This window comes from Macrotis lagotis, chromosome 3, assembly GCF_037893015.1.
Source record: "Macrotis lagotis isolate mMagLag1 chromosome 3, bilby.v1.9.chrom.fasta, whole genome shotgun sequence".
Taxonomy (NCBI): Eukaryota; Metazoa; Chordata; class Mammalia; order Peramelemorphia; family Peramelidae; genus Macrotis; species Macrotis lagotis.
The window spans coordinates 66,912,408-66,930,813 of record NC_133660.1 but is presented as its reverse complement, the minus strand read 5'-3'; the positions used below and the strand labels follow the sequence as shown (position 1 = coordinate 66,930,813).

Genomic DNA, 18,406 nt, shown 5'->3' with positions numbered 1-18,406 from the left:
GTCTACCTGCCAGATCTATGGAAAGGGGAACAGTTTATGACTAAGGAAGAGTTGGAGAACATCACTAAAAACCAATTAGATGATTTCAATTACATTAAATTAAAAAGCTTTTGCACAAATAAAAATAATGTAATCAAGATCAAAAGAAAAGTAGTAAATTGGGAAACAATCTTTACAACTAATGATTCTGACAAAGGACTTATTTCTAAAATGTACAGAGAACTGAGTCATAATTTTAAAACAAAAAGCCATTCCCCAATTGACAAATGGTCAATGGATATGCAAAGGCAATTTACAGATGAGGAGACCAAAGTAATGCATAGCCATATGAAAAAATGCTCTAAATCATTAATTATTTGAGAAATGCAAATTAAAGCTTCTTTGATGTACCACCTCACACCTCTCAGATTGGCCAGTATGACCAGGAAGGATAATGATCATTGTTGGAAGGGATGTGGGAAATCTGGGACACTATTACATTGTTGGTGGAGCTGTGAACTCATCCAACCCTTCTGGAGAGCTATTTGGAATTATGGCCAAAGGGCAACAAAAATGTGCATACCCTTTGACCCAGCAATACCACTACTGGATGTATACCCTGAAGAGATGAGGAAAAAGGGTAAAAACATTACTTGTACAAAAAATATTTATAGCAGCCCTGTTTGTGGTGGCAAAGAATTGGAAATCCAGTAAATGTCTCTCAATTGGGGTATGGCTTAGCAAACTATGGGATATGTATGTCATGGAACACTATTGTTCTATTAGAAACCAGGAGGGATTGGATTTCAGGGAAACCTGGAGGGATTTGCATGAACTGATGCTGAGTGAGATGAGCAGAACCAGAAAAACACTGTACACCCTAACAGCAACATGGGAGTGATGTTCAATCTTGAAGGACTTGCTCATTCTATCAGTGCAACAATTGGTAACAATTTGGGGCTGTCTGCCATGGAGAGTACCATATGTACCCAGATAAGGAGCTGTGGAGTTTGAACAAAGTACAAGGACTATTCCCTTTAATTTGGGAAAAAACCCCGATAACTTATTGTCTGATCTTGTTACCTCTGAGAATTCTGTTCTCTTTAAGGATATGATTTCTCTCTCATCACACCCAAATTGGATCAAGGTACACCATGGACACAAAATAAAGACTGATGGAGTGCTGTCTGTGGGGTGGGGGTGGGGGTTGGGAAGCAAGATTGGGGGAAAATTGTATAACTCAAATAATATCTTTAATAAAAAGAAAAAAAATAAAAAAAACAAAAAAAAACCAAGAATTATATTCAATGGGGAGAGGCTAGAAGCATTCCCAATAAGATCAGGGGTGAAACAAGGATGTCCATTATCACCACCACTATTCAATATTGTATTAGAAATATTACCTTCAGCAATTAGAGAAGAAAAATTAATCGAAGAAATCAGAATTGGGAAAGTAGAGACAAAACTCTCATTCTTTGCAGATGACATGATGGTCTACCTAGAGAATCCCAAGAAATCACCCAAAAAACTTCTGTAAACAATTAGCAATTTTAACAATGTATCGGGATATAAAATAAATCTCATAAATCCTCAACTTTTCTGTAATGACTAGCAAGATACACCAGGAAGAACTAGAAAGAGAAATCCCTTTCAAAGTAACCTCAGACAATATAAAATAACTTGGAATCTTTTTGCCAAGTCAGACTCAGAAGCTTTTTGAAAACAATTACAAAAAACTTTTCACACAAATTAAAACAGATTTAAATAACTGGGTGAACTTCAATTGATCATGGATAGGTTGAGCTAACATAATAAAAATGACAATCAAAATTACAAAAAATTACTTTAATGAGTTAGAAAAAGTTGTAAGTAAATTCAAAGGAAGAAATAGCAAATCAACAATTTCCAGGGATTCAATGAAAAACAATGCAAAGGAAGGTGCCTTAGTCCTACCTGATTTAAAATTATATTGTAAACCATAAGTCATCAAACCTGTCTGTTATTGACTAAGAAATAGAATGGTGGCCTGATGTAATAGACTAGGTGCAACAGCAGGAAACGATTATAGCAATTTGCTGTTTGATAAACCCAAAGAGTTCATCTATTGGGATAAAAACTCTCTTTTCAATAAAAACTGCTGGGAAATTTGGAAGTTAGTATGGAAGAAACTTAGAGTAGACCAACACCTCACGCCTTATACTAAGATAAGATCAAAATGGATAGAGGATTTAGACATAAAAACAATATTATAAGCAAACTGGAAGATCAAGGACTACTTTGTCTGTCAGATCCATGGAAAGGGGAGCACTTTATGACTACAGAAGAGATGGAGAACATCCCTGAAAACAAACTAGATGTGTGTGCTTACATTAAATTAACAAACTTTTGCACAGACAAAACCACTGTAGCCAAGAACAAAAGAAATGTAATAAATTGGTAAACAATCTTTACAACTAATATTTCTGACAAAGACTCATTTCTGAAATATACAGAGAACTGAGTCAAATTTAAAAAAAAGCCATTCCCCAGTTGAATAATGGTCAAAAGTATGCAAAGGCAATTTACATATGAGGAGATTGAAACAATCCACAGTCATATGAAAAATTGCTCTAACTGATTACTTATTAGAGAAATGCAAAATAATGCTTCTCTGAGGTACCACCCCACACCTTTCGGATTGGCCAATATGACCAGAAAGGACAACGTCATTGTTGGAAGGGTTGTGGGAAATCTGAAACACTATTACATTGTTGGTGGAGCTGTGAACTCATCCAGCCTTTCTGGAGAGCAATTTTGAACTACATCCAAAGGGCAACAAAAATGTTTATACCCTTTGATCCAGCAATGCCATTATGTGTCTATACCCTGAAGCGATGATGAAAAAGCATAAAAACATAGCTTGTACAAAAATATTCATAGCAGCCCTGTTAGTGCTGGATATATGTATATGTATATATATAATATATATATATATATTATATATAATATATATATATATATATATATATATATATATATATATATCTGTAATGGAACAGTATTGTTCTATTAGAAATCAGGAGGGATGTGAATTTAGGGAAGCCTAGAGGGATTTGCATGAACTGAGGCTGAGTCAAATGAGCAGAACCAGAAAAACATTGAGCACCCTAACAGCAACATGGGGGTGATAATCAACCTTGATGTACTCACTCATTCCATCAGTGCAATAATCAGGGACAATTTGGGGAAGTCTGCAATGGAGAATACCATCTTTATGTAGAGAAAGACTGTGGAGTTTGAACAAAGACCAAGGGCTATTACCTTTCATTTAGAAAAAAAAAAAACATAGCTCATTGTCTGATCTTGCTATCTCTTATACTTTATGTTTCTTTCTGAAGGATATGATTTCTCTCTTATCATATTCCATTTGGTCCCATGTATACCATGGAAACATTGTAAAAACTGGCAACTTGCCTTCTGTGGGGGGGGGGTGGGGAGAAGGAAGTAAGATTAAGGGAAAAATTGTAAAACCCAAAATAAAATCTTTTTAATTTAAAAAAAGAATTGATCTTGGAGACTGCTGTCTCTTTTTTTGATAAGGTTAACTGTTTTATCAAGAAATATTCTAGAGAAGTTGTATTTGACTTAAATAGAAATAACCTATATAAATGAGGATTTCTGTGGGACACATATTGACTTAGTATTATAATGCAATGATATCTTTTTATTTGAATTTTTTATTTATTTTGTTAAATATTTCTCTTATATTAAAAGATTTCCTTAACTGTTCTAGCAGGGTAAATTCATTCAACAGGTATCAACATCAACTTCCCCTTTATGTCAGGGTTGGTATAGTTATCTTTTGAGGTTCTTTGCAAACTTATTTTCTATTATTATAGGTCCTTTCCAGTTAGTGCTCCAGGAATTCTTAACTTGTAGTCTGTGAATTTAAAACAAAACAAAACCCTTTTGCAATATAATTGGTTTCCTTAGTATTTTTTATGTGTTTTATTTATGCATTTAAACCATTATTCTGAGCATTCATAATGTTTATCAGACTTTCAAAAGGGTTCATGATTCATATTACTTGCATGATATAATGAAGAACAAAATAAGCAGCACTAATATTATATATGGCTTCTTTTTTAAAATTTTTGCAATGGGGTTAAGTGATTTGCCCAAGGTCACACAACTAAGTAATCATTAAGTGTCTGAGGTCAAATTTGAACTCAGGACCATCATGATTCTATGGTCAATACTCTATCCACAGCATCACCTAGCAGTCCCTCATTGTATATGGTTTTAAGCAATACTGTTTTAAGAATGTCTAATAGCAAATAAGTAATTTTAATTATTTTAAATACCCAAACGAACTATGAAAAGGTATATGAAGAAAGATGCTATCTTCACCCAAGAAAGAACTGATAAGTAGAAGCATTTATGGAATAAATTTGAGCATGTGCACACACACATGCCTATTTCTAGCTAACAGTAGCTATCTCTTGGATGGTGGGAAGAAAAAAGAAAAAATAAATTTTCATGATAACATTATTATATTTTAGTAGGAATAGAAAATTGTATATTACAGATTTGCAGTTTCATTTGCAGTCATCTTTTACGTTATAGAAATGTTTGCTTTATTCCATAAATTAAAAAAGAAAAATGACCCCAGATTAATACATATAAAAATTGTTATTGATAAATAGCAGAATTTCTCACCAAAGAATCTCAAGAAGAGGCTTTAATCTATAAACATTTTTGACATTTGGGATTAATGGGTTCACTTGCATGTCTAAGGTACTTTTTCTGTCAAGTCTTTCTAACCTATTCTACCCTAATTTCTTGGCCCTTTTTCATAGACCTCTGACCAGACAATTTCTGGTAGGTAGGTCGTACACATCTGACAATTCCAGCTCATATAACACTTTCCTCATATAATTTACCCCTAATCATCCCTTTCTGTCCCATATTCCTGAATCCTGGAATGGAATGGAAAATAAAGAATAAATTCAGTGAATGTGGTTTTTTGAGGATAGGGACTGTTTTATTTTCTCTTTTGTCTCTCTCTGGCCTATCATAGTGACCGGCATATAATTAACCACAATAAGTGATTTTGAATTTTATCTAGTACAAGTATCTCTAGTAGTGGGTGATATGGCAATCAGAAATGCCAAGCGATGCAACTGTGAGAAAAGAAGGCAGACATTTAGATTTTAGAGCTCTAAGTAGACCTAAGATGGACTAAAATCCGTTTTCTTTGTGGCTTTCCAAAAGCAGCCCTTGAAGCCATGGAGAGCCTGGAATTCAGTAGTGGTAGTCCTAAAATGTGATATTAGTAATAGCCATCATTTATATACTGCATAAAGGTTTCCACAGTACTTTATGTTTATTATCATACTGATCTTCATTCTCAGTAGCTCTATGAGAAGAAAACTGAGGGTGAAAAAAAGGTTAAATGAATTTGTTTAGATAAGTATCTGAGGCTTAATTAGAATTCAGGTCTGCCTCAAAGTACAGCCTTTTGGTTACATCAAAGCCTATGACTTTATTCTATGACTATAAAGCTGATTTAATCAGAAAGAGCAGAAATATCTCTTGGCAATTTTCCCTTTTTTTATTCCATTTTTTGTGTCTCTGTTGTGTGTATTCCTTTTATGCTGTAATATATTTGGAATCCTAACTACAGAATATGTTGAAGGGTTAGCCAAAGATCACTCTATATCACAAAGTCAGTGATAAGTTGACAACATATTGTGAGCTCTCCCCCCAATTTTTAATGTATGCCTGTGTCTTAGGCCAAGAAGCTTAATCTGGATGCCAGTCGGCAGCTTTGCAAGTAGTCTTTCTAGTAACTAGCACACACATTTGGTGGTTAGAAAGCCCACCTGAGGGTTATCTGATTAGTGAAAGCTTTGGGACAATCATACAGCAAGCTAAATTACATTTTTTCAAAATAGTTGACTGATTGTACAGAACCAATTGGACCCATGCATTCCACGATGGGAAAATTTCACTACTAAAAGGGAAGTGGTGTTGATGTATTGACAGGTTCTAGCAAATCTTATGTTGGCACTATGATGCTATATGAAACTTTTGTGGAGTCACATGTGCTCCAAATGCTCACTCTACTCTGCCCTTAATTGCTTTGTTCCAAAGCATGACTAGCATAGAACTTAAAAAGACTTTATAAAGGAAACTAATGTCTCAAATGTTTATCTTTCTTTTCTCTTTTGGTGGCAGCATGGTTCTAAGAATAATTTTGAAAGTAACTTTGGTTGGATAAATCATTCCTAATGTTGAATGTTTTATTTCTGCCATAGATATGTTAGGAAATAGACTAAGATATTGGAGTGTCTGATTATTATTTTCCTGTGGGAAGGGATTTAAAACTAGCTATGGTATGGGGGAAAGATGCTGGGTGCTTCATTTAGAATGAGAGGACATGGTTTCAAGCATGAGCCCTTTCACTTAGTATCTGGAATAAGTCAATTCTTATTTTTGGCTTGTTTCCTAATCTATGAAATGAAGGGATTAGATCTGATGACCTCTGAGATCTCATTTATCCCTACATCTATGAACTGATAATTCTATAATTGTTGCATTGTAATATTTGACCAAAAACTTAATTTGGAATGATAATGTAATTTATTATGGCTTTATAGTTTCAATTTGGGAAAAAATATAAGGTCTTGCCATACTTCCCTCATATACTCTGCCTCAAATTATTTCTTTTTCATTGTATGTTCCTGAATCTTGCTATGAAGCTCCTCTAAGAAAAGAAAATCAGGAATAATTTGAGTGACTATAAGTGCCTTGAGGACAGGGTTTCTATTTCATTGTTGAGTTTAGATTTCTAGGTCCTAATACAGTGGATGGTACAAAATAAACATTTGATAAATGAATTTTCCATATTTTGTGCATAATTTTCTAGAAAACAAGGGGGAGGGGCAGATTATATATATATATATATATATATATATATATATATATATATATATACCTGTCCCTCCTCTCTATTCACTTCTCCCTCCTCATCTTCATCACCTGGCTTCCTTTCCCTATCATACTTAATGCTTGAGCCTTCCCTCTGAGATTTTGTGAGTTATTCTGTACTCATATCTTTAACAGTGTCTTCTGTTGATATAAATTTATTTTTTTCTATTATGCTGCAAGTTCCTTGATAGTAGGGACTGTTTTGTTTCATCTTTGAATTTTTTATATCCTCACTGCCAGAAAGATTGTAGGCACCTATTAAATTGTTGTTTATTGTTGACTTGAGAAGAGTTTTATCACTCTTCTGTGACTAAATACTATGGACATTCATGCTACATTTGCTCTTATTAGTTCAATACTGCCTAATCACCATTTCCATCCCATCTCTTACCGCTACACATAGATATTTCTCAAGTCAAACTCAATTTTTTCCTCTTGACTTCCTTAGATCCTTGGGCATAGGTGTCTGTGCAATCAATCATCAATTTCTTCAGTAGTTCTTTTCAACATATCAAAAGACCCTTTTTGTGCCTCATTTCAACTCTTTATCCCATGGAAGAAAATACAATAAAATTTACTAACCTAAAAGTGCACTTTCTTTCCCCTTTTCTGCATCAATATGCATCTCTTCCTTTATTCTTTTTTATCATTTAATCTTTAATTATTTGAAGTTGGGGAATTGACTTTAATTCACTAGATAACTGTCATCTCCTTTCTTTTTGATGATACAATATTATCCATGATTGTATAGAACCACTCTTTTCTTTGAAGTAAAATCTATGCATTTCTATAATCTGTGAACTCCAGATGTTTATATCCACCCATTTCCTCTCTGAATTTCTTGTAATATCTCTATTCTATTCTTTTTTTCTTTGTGTGATCTCTTCCTTTTGTTTGGTAACATAAGTAAGTGGGAAGCAGTACTATATTCAAAATCAGTTCCTGACAGAAAAGGAGGCCCCACATTCTCCAGGAAAACACTTTCAGAGTTTAACTATATGATTAAGAGCATTAATTAATCTTCACTCATAAAGAAATGCTGTCAAATCAAGGAGCGTTTGAAGAGGTGTTTTCAAAGACACCACTTTCATATATACACACAAACATACTTTATTTTGATCTATTTTCCAAATGTATTTATTTATTTTTTGAGTTATAAAGATTTTATTTATTTTGAGTTTTATAATTTCCCCCTAATCTTACCCCCCCACTCCCCACAGAAGGCAATTTGCCAGTCTTTACATTGTTTCCATGTCATACACTGATCCAAATTGAATGTGATGAGAGAGAAATCATATCTTTAAGGAGATAGCAAGATCAGACAATAAGATATCAATTTTTTCTAAATTAAATTTAATAGTCCTTGGTCTTTATTCAAACTCCACAGTTCTTTCTCTGGATACAGATGGTATTCTCCATTACAGACAGCCCAAAATTGTCCCTGATTGTTGCACTGATGGAATGAGTGAATCCTTCAAGGTTGATCATCGCCCCTATGTTGCTATTAGGGTGTACAGTGTTTTTCTGGTTCTGCTCATCTCACTCAGTATCAGTTCATGCAAATCCCTCCAGGCCCTGAATTCCCATCCCTCCTGGTTTCTAATACAATAATACTGTTCCATAACATACATATACCACAGTTTGCTGAGCCATTCCCCAATTGAAGAAAATTTACTTGATTTCCAATTCTTTGCCACCACAAATAGGGCTGCTATGAATATTTTTGTACAAGTGAAAATGTACTTTATTTAGACAAACCTATTAAGTACATTCCCTTCCAGGTTAATGCATATAACAAATGACAGAGTAGAAAGAGATATCTAAAGAACATTGTTTTAATGAACAAAAGACATGTTCTTTATTCTCTGGAATTATGGTGTTGTTTAAAAAATGCAAAGTGTGGAGGAGGTGATTATGATGGAGCTTATGAGACTGATTAAACAAAGGATGACTTTTAGGTTCAATTGGTATCAAACTTCCTCTAGTGAGATGACCGATACCAATCATAAAGAGGGAAAGAACAATAATGTAGTTGTTTGAGTTCCTATAGCTTGTCTAATTAAACAAAATTGTATTAGACATATATGATATACTTGGCACAATGTTTGCAATGCTGGGATTATAATGATGTAAAACAATATAGTCCCTATCCTCAAGGGCATATTAAATTCAAGTTCTGGAATTTCAGACATCTTCTAATCTAATCCATACCTGAGCAGGAAGTGTGTAAGGAACATTATTGGCAAATCCAGGCTTTATTTGGATTTTTCCAGAAATGGGAAATATCACTTTCTATTGAGGCATTCCATTTAGAATTTGGTCATCTCTAATAATAATGGATATTTACCTCACCATTTGTAAATTCTACAAAGTTATTCCTACTTTTGCTCTTGGAAGGTTAAATAAGATAAATCCAATCTTTCTTCCACATGACAGAAGGTGGAAGTCCATCTTCTTTTCTCTAGGTTAAACATCCCAAGTTGTTAAAATTCTCATAGTGCATTGTTTTGACCTTTCTTACAATAGGGATCCTCTTCTGGACACATTTCATTTTATCAATTCAGCAGTGGGTGTGAGACAAATAAGTAATTATAACATAAAATGAATTTTGATTAGGTGCACAGGAGTGGTAATGATCACACAAATTTGGGATAGTAACTATCTCATTTCATACTTTGACAATCTTGGAAGGCATCATTTTGAAGGAAGAAGGCATCAATAAATGATGTGGGACATGAGGAAACCGTGGAAGTAGGAGATGACAAAATCAGATTTTTAGCTCTCCATCTTTTGCTTTTATGAATTCATTAAGGTATCAGATATGTCTGTAATGTAATACTAACATCAACAATGATAATTAAAATAGCATTGATCTATTATTTCAAGGTCTGCTGTCTTATTTGATTCTTCTTCATTTCAATCTTTCAGGAGCTTTATGGTCCTTTGTAGACTCATTGCAGTATCACCTTTTTTGCCAAATCTTCTCTGATTGATTCAATAAGCAAATGAATACTTCTTTTTCTGGAAGTTTGACAGTGGAGAGGAGAGAAAGATACAAAGATAATTTTGAGTTGGAAGAAAAATAAAGGGTTTTTATTGTTGCTTGTAAAGAGAGGAGGAGCCTGTAGAGAGAAAGGTTGGAGATCAGAGGGGCAAAAAAGGAGGCTGGTGGACATGGTTCCATGCCCTCAAAGCCATTTCATGCAAGTTAGTTTTTTCCTAACAAGCAGTAAAAGCTGTTCCCAAGACCTGAATGACCCAAGCTAAAACCACATTTAGAACTTCCCTTTGGCCCCAGGCCACATATGGCTACCTGTTCACAGTTAAATTCTTACAGACATTAAAAGGCCCATTCACAGTGAATCTGTGCCCTTCCAGCATGGTGATGTCTTGAGGTGATGGGAGGCAACAGACCCCATCATATTGACCAAAATGTGTTTTTGTTCAGAGATAGAGGCAAGAAGGAAGGCAGTATATCTGTCTGAGATAAGTTCTATATCAACAACAATTCTGTTATGGAATGTTAAACTCCTTTTTTAACTATTAAATAATGTAAGTGTCTCTTTTATTCCAATATCCATATCCATTATCTCAGAGGCAATGTTCCAGACCTACTTTTTAAATCAACAAAACCACAATTTATGAAATATATGTGACATGGGACTGGGCTAGCAAAAATTTGTTCTGCAAGGATTCCCACCTTTTATATTTTTATTCCCCAGCAGAGTTCCTCCTGAACATCTTTTCAGTATGGGCTACCTTGTTGGTAGGTTTGTCTGAATAAACCATTCATTGTTGTTTACTTATATTAGAACATGAATAAAGGTACAAAAGCCCTAGTCCCAACTCAGCTTCAGTAACTTATTGTGACAGATATCCTTAGCTTGTTCTACAAGTACCTCATATAGTTTCAACAACTTAAATCTCTAACACTCAATTGGTAAATAGATGTTATGAGGAATTCAAGAATAAAGAATAACAGTTATCCTTTTTAGATAAGTAATATAGACACTTGCACATAAGACTCTTCTTTCCTTGTTTAAACTATTATTAAATATAAATATATTAAATATAAATCATAGTAATAGATAAGTAGAACATAGCAAAATCAAAAGCAAGTATCTTCTCAAGAATTTCTAATGCCTAGGTGACAATTTTAAATTCATTCTTTATTAGCTTTCATTATTTTTTTCCATTTCCACCCTTTGACGTATTTTTAGAATGGTTTAAGAAGCAATGGGATTAAGTGATTTGCCCAAGGTCACACAGCTAGGTAATTATTAAGTGTCTGAGACCAGATTTGAACTCAGGTCCTCCTGATTCCAGGGCTAGTGTTCTATCCACTGCACCACCTAGATGCCCCTACCCTTTGACTTTTTAAAAAAAACATGCATTAATTATTCAATGTCATACTTATCTCTTTGAAACATACTACAGAAAACAAACTTTCTGCTTATATAGCCAATTAAAAACCTCATTTTCTCCTCTACTTTCCCCCCAATAAGTCCAAAGGGAACTTGAATTTGTTAGGATTTATGGAGAGAGATCTGTCAGCTTTTTCTTCTTTACTTAGACTATGGGATATAAATTGAATCTGGATCTCTCTCTCCTTTAGAATAAGTTACTTGTTATCAAATAAATTCATGTTAGTGGATCAGGCATGGATAAGTTGTTTTCTATTATAATATAGTGTTCTGAGTTCTTTTATAATGGTTTCCTTTCTGTGTAAACTTGGGGAATGGCTTTCATTTTTGATTAACTCATTTGTGTTGCTGGATAATAGCTGCCTCTTCAAACAGAACGAATATACTGTTATGCAGCTGATGCACAAGTTTTGGCTATCCACAATAGATTGGAACTGCTATGTGCTCAATTCACCCACAGTGATCAATCTCTGTAAAATAAGAAGATAGTTCAATCATAGTTTTATAGAGCTGTAAGGGACCTCAGAAATCCTCTAGTCTAATCACTTAATTTTATAGATGAGTCAACTGGGGATTGGAAAGACTATGATTCTGCAGGTTAGTAAGTAGCAGACCCAGGATTCCTATCAAAGGTTCTCCAATTCCAAATCCATTGCCTTTTCTGCTTTTTGTTGCTATTAAGTAGCTTTTGTATGTAAATTCTGTATTCACAGTTGATTACTGAGGAATACTATAGGGGTGGTGTCAAAAAGGAAGGCAGCTCTTCCTTTCATTGTTGAAAGAGAAGACTATATGTAGAGAGCTACATACATGGTGAAACAAAGAAGATGTGGATTTGATTTTACTGAACTTTTAAAAAAATCTTTGTCATGTGACAAAGCTTGTGATCAAGGGAAGGATATATTTGGAAATAAATGTGATGTAAAAATAAAATGCCATTAACAAATTAAAAATGAGGAAAGAAGGCATAGAGGATGAATTTTTTGGGTCAGGAAGAATTAGGTTCAAGTCCTATCTTTGACATGCATGAGCTCTATGACTCAGGGCAAGTAATGCAAAATTTTAGTATTTCAGCCAGCTAGCTCTCTATGATTATGAAATATAGAGGAGCTGCTAATCTGTATTGGTAAAGGGACTTTCCTGAGGCAAATTCCTTTTATCAATGAATTTGTAGGTTTGAACCAACCCCCATCATTCCTAAAATATGAATGTAAAACTTCTTTGAAGAATGTAAATTTTGTTAATTTGACAAACTAATAATATTACTACTAATAAAATGTACATATTCTCTTATTTGTTCCTTACAACCACCCACATTATCCCCATTTCATAAAAGGAAATTGAGTGGTATGTTGGGTATTCAGAAATAATGAGAACCTCTGTTGTGAAGCCTTGCTGAGCTTTTTTCTGGGCTACTCATTCATCTTTGGGTTTCCCCTTTTACTCATTTCTCACTTTTGACACCAAGAAGTTGTAGAATGTGCAGTGGCAACACCCTATCTCAGCAGATAGTCTGACAGACCCAATAGAGCTTAAGTTGGAATAAGGAGGTGTCTATCCCAAACATGTGTGAAGATTTTTCCTGGAAGAACAGGTGGACCATGAAAATGGTTGAAACAGGCACTGTGGAACACTTGGAGCTTGGTCAGACATCAAAGATGCCAAGGGTTGCCATTCATCTTGACTTTTGTCTTCCCACTGGACTTCCATGACTCTGAAAGAAAGAATGAAGCTGGTGACTTTGTGCAACTCTGACTCACTTGAATCCAATTCATGCATAAATCAAGTCATGACTCTGGTGATGCCATAGGTCCTTTTCAAAATGAAAGAGCATACAGAAGTAAAATAATTTGTCCAGGTCTTAGAGTTAGTGAGAGTAGGAAACAGGATTTGAACTCAAGCTTTCTTGTCTCTAAGTCTATTGGTTTTACCCACTATACTACCTAGCTGCCAATTTGCTGTGTTTTGCTTTGCCTTCATTTACCCAAAAATGGTTCTATAGAAATATGAAACATCTTTGTCTTACTTTGCAATGAAATCATTTCTGACAACTCTAGTCATATTTTGTTGCAGAGTTTGCCTGCTATTTTCACCAATATGCTACTTCTCTAGAGCCTTTAGCATGAAAGTTTTTTAAAAAGGAAAAAATTGTTACATACACTCATAAACATACTTATATACACACATGTACATATATGTATGTTTGCATGTATGTGTATTCCTTCCATTCAGTGAGTCTTCCTTTATGTCCCCAAAACAAAACAAAATAATACAACTTGTAGTACTACCTCATATTCAGTATTCTGGACCTTTAGTCCACCACCTTGTCAAGAAAAGAGGGGGGAAACGGCTTTTCTAGTTTCCTTTCCTCTGGGCTCAAAATCAATAATTGTAATTATAAAATGTTTAATTTAATTTTTGTTTATATTTCACTTTCATTATTGTAGACATCTTATGTTTTTCTCCCTGTTACTATTAAATTCACTTATTGTTAGTTTATGTTTATTTGAATTTTACATATATTTTTTAATTTTTTAATTTTTTCTTTTAGGTTTTTGCAAGGAAAATGGGTTTAAGTGGCTTGCCCAAGGCCACACAGCTAGGTAATTATTAAGTGTCTGAGGTTGGATTTGAACTCAGGTACTCCTGACTCCAGGGTCCATGCTCTATCCACTGCACCACCTAGCCTCCCCTGAATTTTACATATATTTTTAAAAAGAAATAATGTTTCAGCATATTCATGTGTGACAATTTATTCAGTTATTAACTGGTAGAGGGGAACTCACTTTGTTTCCAGGTTTTTGTTTCCATATAAGGCTGCTGTGAATATTTTGCTGTTTATGGGACCTTTCTCCCTATTTTTCAATTCTTTGGCATCTATATCCAGAAGATTTATAGATTAAAGAGTAGAAATAGTTTAGTAACTTTTGTCCTATTGCTTTAAATAATATTCCAGAATTCACAGTTCTAAAAACAGTTATTAATGTGCTAATAAAACTGACAATGTAAATGAAGTGGATGGATATTTTCTTTATCTCTATCTCTATCCCTATCTCTATCTCTATCTCCATATGTATATATAAATTGTCCAAATTAACTGAGAAAATAGAATACTTAACTTAACTTAGAAAAAGAAATTGAAGAAGACATAATTGATTTACCTATGGGAAAAAGTTCAGGGCTAGATTAATTTAAAGGGAAATTCTATCCATTGTTTAAAGAATAATTGATATTGAAGAATAATAATATAAACTTGGAAAAATATATGTCTCGTCAAATTCCCTCTATGACACAAATATAGTCTCCTTATTTATTTATTTGTTTGTTTTCTAATTACATGCAATAATAGTTTTTAACATTCATCCTTTTGCAAGCTTTTGAATTCCACATTTTTCTAACACTCTCCCTTTCCACTTCTTCCCCATGGCAGCAAACAGTCTGATATAGATTGTACATATAAAATCATGTTTAACATATTTCTATATTAGTCAAGCTATGAAAACAGAACTAGTACTAAAGGGGAAACTAAGAGAAAGAAAGAAAACCTTAAAAGAAATTTTAAAATGTAAGTATAGCATGCTTTGTTCTACATTCAGAATTCATAATTTTTTACTCTGGATATGGATGGCATTTTCCTTAACAGGTCTCTCAGGACTGTCCTTGATCACTGAATTGTTGAGAGGAATTGTTTCAATCATTGATTATTATCTCACAACATTGCTTATAGTGTGAATATTGTTCTCTTATTTCTATTCACTTTACTCAGCATTAGTTCATGCAAGTCTTTCCAGGTTTTTCTAAAGTTGGCCTGCTCATGATTTCTTACAGAACAATACTACCTCATAACATTTATTTGTTCAGTCATTCCCTAATTTCAATTTCCAATTCTTTGCCACTACAAAAATAACTGTTAAAATATTTTTGTAAATGCGGGTCCTTTCTCCTTTTCTTTGTCCTCTTTGGGATACAGATCTAGTAAGTGATATTGCTTGCATAGCTTTGGGGATATTTTCAAATTGCTCTCCAGAATGGTTGGATCAGTTCACAACTCTACCAATAGTGAATCAGTGTCCCAATTTTCTCAAATCTTCTCCAATTTTGATTATTTTCTTTTTTCATCATTTTAGTCAATGTGATAGGTGTGAGTTTTTTAACTTTCATTTCTGTAATCAATGACTTGGAACACCTTTTCAAATATCTATAAATAGCTTTAATTTCTTCATCTGAAAACTGTCTTTTCATGTCCTTTGAGAATCACTCTTTATGCCTAATCCTGTATGATGACAGAAAAGTAAAATGACAAATGAAGGTGATATGGGAAAATAGTTATATTAATGTTGGTTGGAACAGTGAATAAAACCAACCTTTCTGAAGAGAAGTTTGAATTCTCAACAAACTATAAAACTCTGAAATCTTTTGATCTACCATTATTGCACCTATACAGCAAAGATATCAAAGGAAAAGGAAAACAACTCATATGAATAAAAATATTTAGAATATTTCCTTGTTATGTCCAAGAATTGGAAATCATGGGAATTCCCATCAATAGGAGAATTGCTGTAGAAGTTAATGGTTTATGAATACCATGGAATACTATTTTGCTCTAATAAATGATAAAGGGGATGGTTTCAAAAAAGCAAACTACTGGGCAGACTTTTATCAAGTGCTATAAAGTAAATTGAGAGGCATAAATAGAACACTGTACACAATAATAGTAATATTTCAATGATAACCAACTGTGTAAGATTTAAAAATATTGATAAATACAATGATCCATCATATATCCAAACAACTCATGATGAAAAATGCTATCTAGCTCCAATTAGAGAATTGATGTCCTTCCTCCTTCCTTCCTTCCTTCCTTCCTTCCTTCCTTCCTTCCTTCCTTCCTTCCTTCCTTCCTTCCTTCCTTCCTTCCTTCCTTCCTTCCTTCCTTCCTTCTTTGTTTTCTAGCTTTCTCTATCTTTTCTCTCTTTTCCCTCCTTCCTTTCTTTATTTTTTCTCTTCTTTGTTTTTTGAAATAGGAACGATATGAAAATATATTTTGCCTGACTTACCTCTCATTTCTTATCTTCTTCTTGGTAGGGGAAAGGATAGAGGAAGAGAGAGAATTCAGAACTCTAAAAAAAAAAAATGAATTTAAAAGTTGTTCTTGTTTAACTGTAGCCCTTCTAATAATCAACTACTTTTATACCTTTTGTAGAACTTTAAAAAATTTACTTACTAATAGGGTATAATTCTTTTAGAAACTTCATATCCTTTAAAATTCACTTATGTATTTCAGAATAATTTTTAATCTAACATTTATAGTGTTTGTTTTTTATTGTCTTGAAAATCAGACTTTAATTGGAAATATTTCATTCTAAGATTTATTTCTCCTATCAACTATATTTCTTCAAAATAAACTATATTTGCTTTTGCCTCCAGGATGCAGAGGACAAAATATTGGAGTGGGCTATGTGGAGACCATTGATAAGAGTCCTGATCACCAATCCTCCTCCTCAGGCATTGCATTTATGTGGTCTAGAGAAGATACCTCACTGACATGTCTCCTTAGATGTGATCTCTCTCCTGGAGGAGATAGTGTTATGACTTCTACATGGATGCGCAAATAACCATCCCCTTTGTTCCTTGGGTATGGGATGCCATACTCCCTAGTCTGGTGAATTACTATGGGAACCCCTCCCTCCCTGGTCCATCCCTATGGCTGCAAGTAGCATCATTAATTGCAGTTGACTCCAATGAGGTGATCTTCACCAGTAGAACCACTGAATTAAACAATTTAGTAATTAAGGAGGTTTTCAGAGTCTACAAGTTATGGAAAAAGCAAATGATCACCACAAAGAGTCCAAATGTATGGTGGACTTATGTTCATCTCTAGAAACTAGTATCACTTACCTGAAATAAGTGTAGAATCACTTATCTGAAGAAATTGGAGTCAGCAATTCAGCCTGGCAAAAGCCTTGTTGTCTTTGTCATGACTGTGAACAATTAAATTAGAATGCAGCAGCCTAATGAAGACATTGGACAGATTTGCAGTTCCTGAAAATTATATTTCCATACAGATTAGTCCAGGAAGCTGGAAATATCCCACCCAATTTGAATGATATGAAAGTTGATCTCATAAACAATGGTTATACTTTATAACTCAAAAGGAGTTAGAACAGAATCCATCTGTTTTTGGCGCCAGTGTGTTTGAAGGCATTGTAGAATGGAGGGGTCAGGAGCTTGGTATGCACTCTAGGTAATTTACTATACTCTTAAGGACTAGGCTGGAAGTTATTTGTGAAGTGGCACATAAAGAGATGGGGAATGATCTGGTAACAAGGCTAATGAGCAACCTTCCAGATATGATGATGAATGGGCTACTTAGTGACTCTATTCAGGTTGCATCTATTTGTCCTTTTGTCTTCTGATGGCATTCTATGATAATAGATCTGTCTTGATTATGTACTTGAAGTTCTGCATCTCTGAAACCACCCTATGTGCTTGGAGTCATTAACAAAGATGAAGACCTTATCATCTCCTTTATCAGTTTTGACACTGGTCACTTTATCACAGAGGACAAGGGCCACACAACTGAGAAGTACATCAACCATGTTAAAAGACTATGAGAAAAAAAAATCCCACTCTGGGAAATGGTAAAAGACAGAATTGACCTTAAAATCTCCAAGAGGTCATAGTAGTAAGAATACATGTGACTGTGCATTGTTCTTGATCCTTCCCACTTCGTTGTCCTGAGAACCATCAGATAACCTTTCTGTTACCAAACTACAGAAGCCCACAAGATTCACTTTAATCCAGTGTATCTCAAAATTATGCTATCTTTGCCAAAACTTCAGAAGGTTGACCTCCATATCCTAAATTATTAAAAAACCCTTGAATAGGAGTTAATTATGCTGCCAACATATTGAATCAGGAGAAGGGAAGAAAGAGAGCTTTTTTTGCAGGACTGATCTGGTAACACCATAAGTCAGTTCTGCTGCCCAGTTATTTTTGTTTCTTCATGAAATAATATGATCAAGTTATAT

General features: G+C 34.1%; 1 pseudogene; it reads left to right on the top strand.

The window, feature by feature from the left end:
- The window catches only part of LOC141519130 (cysteine desulfurase pseudogene), a 39,833-nt pseudogene extending 22,311 nt beyond the window's left edge, over positions 1–17,522 (top strand).
- The last annotated feature ends 884 nt before the right edge of the window (positions 17,523–18,406 follow it).